At 42.9% G+C, this 4859-nt stretch overlaps 1 protein-coding gene across 9 annotated transcripts in view; it reads right to left on the reverse strand.

Moving 5' to 3' along the window:
- Window positions 1-903: 903 nt before the first annotated feature.
- foxp1b (forkhead box P1b) overlaps window positions 904-4859 on the reverse strand; it is a 110076-nt gene continuing 106120 nt past the window's right edge. For all 9 annotated transcript variants that reach the window (XM_030375341.1, XM_030375343.1, XM_030375342.1 and 6 more), the window contains one exon: window positions 904-4859. This exon is cut by the window's right edge and continues 652 nt beyond it. The gene's annotated coding sequence lies outside the window, so the exon portion shown is untranslated.

A 4859-nucleotide genomic window follows, 5' to 3' on the forward strand; every position in this document is an offset into this window, starting at 1 on the left:
CCAAACACTCACACACACACACACACACTGGTGGAAATATAGCCCTGCTAAAGATGGCTCAAGATTTTTATATCATTTGCATTAAATCTTGTCTTTCAAAGCTCTTAATTAATAATGCACTTGACATTTATTTATCGGTGCAATAAGCCGAGCGCAGGAACGATTTATGTCACCCGAAGCTTTTTAACGAATCAATGCGACTATTTGTAATTGCTTGTTTCACAAGATTAAAAGTGCTTAGACCTGATCTCTGTCTGCTGTTTAGTGGACAACGTGACCCCCCCAACCTCCGCCATAAAAAAAACACAGCCCAGTCCTCTGCATTAGCTTCCTACGGAGACCTTTCCGCACACATCTCACACCAACAATATTTTTCAGGGAATTTTTAATGCGACGGCAATTTATGACTTATCAAATGCAGTTACCTAAATTGCTGTTAGGAGAGGACAGTTTAAGTGTCTCTTTTAATTGCGAGATAATTTAATGTCGAGGCTGGCACGGCGGTGGCGCCAGCCGCCAGCTCCGTAGAGGCTAGGAGATGATGTGGGGTACTCTCTACTGTGAGTACAAACATAGGCTTCTCCATAGTAGGAGTTTAAATCATTGTCTAGTGTATGAGGTGTACTCATGTGAAAACATTTCGAACCATTTCAGTTAGTAAGGGATGAATGCATCCAGCATTTCTTCACTAACATCAGTTTTCTATATTTCAGTCGCTTTTCCGTAATTTCTTTTCCTTTTTGTATACTTGCGCAATCGTACAGTCAGGGCGAGCAAAAGCTAATTTGCTATCAACAAAGGTCAAAAGGTCATCCGCTACCACAACGTTGACTCCATACTGACCAAAATAAATAATAATAATAATAATAATAATACAGATACAGACAAGGAGAGACGCGAGGAAACAATCTGACCAACTGGCAATTTTATTGCATGTTTCGAATGCTCGGGTCAGCGAGACCACCAGTGACAGGTGGTCCGAGTTAAAAAAAAGAAGAATTGAAGAACATGGGCTAAATTATTCTTTAAACCGCCTAAACAGTTTAAACAATTAAGATGGCGATGACGTGGATGTCGATGACGATAAGGACACATTTTCCATGTGCGAGAGTGAACTCAATTCTCAACAAAACGAAAAAAAAATCTTTATTCTTTACATCTTGGCACTGCATATTTTTTTCTTCTTTTTCTTTATCCCCCTGATAGTTTCATAGAAAATATCATTAGTTTGATACACACTTATATTATTACAGACCACTCTAACCAGAGCCCATTCCCTAACGACCCCCCCGACCCCTACCCATCCCCCCACCCCTGGAATACCTCATGCAGCCCCCTCGCCGCCCAGGTCCTCAGAGCGGTCTACAGACGGCCACAGTGGCCAGTGGTTGGACCATCGAAACCAAGTATAAAAAAAAACAGCTTCAGCACAGAGAGGAGGAGGAAAAAGAGAAAACCAAAAATTCTTCTGTACAAAATGCTTAGGTCATTTAACAATAACCCAGAAAAGTCTGGTTCATCTATATTACAGTTTAAAATACATAAAATTGTGTTCGACCCCCAAACCCCCAACCCCCTCACTCGCTGCGGATACCGTATTTTCCCTCTTTTTTTCCTGTTGTCATCCAACGCCTTGGCTTACTAAGTCAAATACATTATTTGCAGCACAGTTTGCGTTTCCAATACATACAGCCTTTTTTTTTTCTTTCTCATTTGGTAGCTATTTCAAAGAACCAAGCGGTTACGGGCGACGAAAGCCAACACCGGAATCAGATGCATTGGTGGATCTTTGTAAAGAAAAAGAAAAACGCGATCAACAGAAAACAGAAGGATTCAGGGGGGAGAAGGAGACTGAGGGCGATACAGACAATGTACGAACAACCTGTTGGTGGAAAACATCTCAAAGAAGACCCAACGTTAGCGAACTGATGGCCTGAGGTTTAGATTGGTTTGCAAGAAAAACTAGAGGAAAAAAAACATAACATGAATCCCACCAGAAGAGCAACTCATTTGAGTCTCTCAACGTGTTTTAAATATCTCTACAGTTTCAGACACACACACATGCAAGACACGGAAGAGCAACTGAATGAAATGTTTTCCCCCTCTCGTTCAAACCAAATCCCTCCCTATAGGTCTGGAATGAGGTATTACGTCTTCTAATGCCGTTATCTTTAGTCTGGGGGTCGAGCCACACATTCTGAGGACAAGAATAACTTGACTTAGCAATGGACCCTTTGAATGTGGTGTGTGTGTGTGTGTGTGTGTGTGTGTGTGTGTGTGTGTGTGTGTGTGTGTGTGTGTGTGTGTGTGTGGTGGGACATTACATGTAACTCGTAAATCACTCCTCACATCTTACAAGCTGGTTGAAATAATGCACGGTGAACAGGTTGGTTCAATGAAAACACCAATTGTCATGAAGTACCTCGCACCCAGCTTTAGTTGGTGGACAGGAGTGTTTCTGTTTTAATATGAAAAAAATGTTGTTTTTTACGTGGACAGGAACTACAAACAACAATCGATGAACAAAAACAACAACAAAAGATGAACAAAAAACAACAACACTCTTTTTCGCCACCGTAGCCAGAGCGGAGCCAAGAGTCACGTCTCAAGTGACGAGTAAAAACAAACTTCAAAACATGGCATACAATCGTCTGAGATCTGACACGCAAGAAGAGGCAGCGAGAGGTCATGAAGAACCCCCAGTCTCCCCCCCGCTCTTAAAGAAACATGACAAACGATAGCAGTGAATCATTTTGTGGTCCAGTCAAAGTACAGATTCATGTTCCCCTATTTGTCTCTGCGAAAGCTTTTCTCTTGAACCCCACTGCAATGTTCTGTTCATTTCTATCAGTGGCGTAACTTACAGCAACTCTATACTTGTATTCTCTCAACTGTACAGCAGTAAGGGTACAGTACCTCCTACTGATTGGCTGAGCAGACAAACCGTTCCCCTAATTTGGTCATAAACATGGTGGAGGCCCCTCTCTGCGTCTCCCATTCTGTTTTGGTCACTGAAAAAACAAGAAACTAAAAATAGTAGGGTACGGTAAAGATGTCCGCTTAAAGCCAACCGATTTTGGTTTTTATTTTGTATTTTATTTTATCAAGTAGACAAAGCTTCTATCCCAGTCCTCCCAGTCTATTTCAATCTGGTATAATTTTTGATGTCGTACGTAATCCTTCCTAATCCGATGGGAGAGAGCGCAGGAGAAATATTTGGCCATTTCACTATGTCGCCTATTGCGTGGAGAGAAAAACAATTCTTTGACTTAGTAGATTATCTTTGGTACTCACAGAACACAGTATCAGATGCATCAACAACAATAAATGCCAGTTAAAACATTAAAAAGGAAAGTTATAAATAAAAAACAAAAAAGTGGTTGATTTAACAGTAATGACGATTCACTCAGTTTCCTTTTGTCACTCAATCTTAAAATGTGTCTATTTTTGCTTTGCAACACATTAATAGTTGCAGTCTGGACCAACTTGGACAGGGGTATTGACCCTCGAGTGTGCTGAACCCATCTCCATCGACAGTGTGTGTACTGTATACTCTCTCTCTATTGGCCCTCGACCATGCCTGTCGAACGTTGGAATGTTCAGTCATTGGTTATTGCGAGTTTTCGGGGTAGCCGCTCCATGAAATGAATCCTCTGATTGGTGCATTGTTTATCACGGCCTAACCGCTAAAACGGCGAACTGCCATGTCGCGCGGGGGTGACGAATTATATGAAGAAAGGGGTATGGGTCCTCATTTAAAAGTCGGCAAACCGCGATGAACGTAATTGCTCTGCCATGGAAGAAAGAAACGAAAGATGATGCGTGATTGGCTAAAGACGCCTGAATGGCGTGGCGGTGGAAGCAAAAAATACAACTCAACACAGAGAGAGAGAGAGATATAAAAACGTCTTGTGTTGTTATCTGGGATTTAGTTGGTTTTGGCCCTAGACATGCTCCACTGGAAGGACCTGTCTCCCCCCCTACCCCCTACAGTATAATTCCAGGAGACAAATCATAACCGGCACGATTTCTCTGTCATTCATTCGTAGGTTAAATTAGACTTCATTGATGCGTGGCGAGAGAACCTTCATTACGAGTAGTGCATTGCCCACGGACTTCATGGAACAGGGTGTGTGTGTGTGTGTTTGTGTGTGTGTGTATGTGTAGGTGTGGCCTATGGTTCAGGTTGGTGGCGTTCGGAATATTGTCGAATAAATGACAGAAAAATATGATTTCGTAACTTGACATTCTGCTTGGCGACCGCAAATTGTCTACAGGAGGGGGGAGGGGGCTGAGAGGGGGCAAAACACAGAATTAAAAACCACTAAAACATTCATCATCGAGGGGCCGAGCACACATGAATCTCCCCAGCCGAACGTATGAGGTCTGATCAGGTCAAAACAAAAAAATATGAAATAATTACAACGACAAAACAAAAAACGCCAGAGCGACATGTAGATGCAACAGCAAATGGAGGACAAACACACAATAGATATTTTGATATACACTAGCAACCCCTCCCCCCTCCATTTAAAAACAGAAACCACGATAGTTCATCCCGGTCAAAGGAGGACGCCAACCAAGGAAAGTGTTGAAAGGCAGTGTCGATGGTTCGAGTTGTCCACCGACATAACCTCTTTCTCTCACGTCCGACGCGTGTAAATCGAATGTCTCTCGTTCTCTCTCTCTCTCGCTCTCTCTCTGCTCTGTCCGTACAGAGCATATGGTCACATGAATGTCTGTGAGAGAGAGTTGAGTCCGTTTGTGTGCATGTGTGAGAGAGAGGAGATGACAGACGTACGTCCTATGGCAGTGGAGGTGGGGTGGTGGGGAGGGGGTGCGAGGGGAGGAGAGGGGTG

This window comes from Gadus morhua, chromosome 13 (genome assembly GCF_902167405.1).
Source record: "Gadus morhua chromosome 13, gadMor3.0, whole genome shotgun sequence".
Taxonomy (NCBI): Eukaryota; Metazoa; Chordata; class Actinopteri; order Gadiformes; family Gadidae; genus Gadus; species Gadus morhua.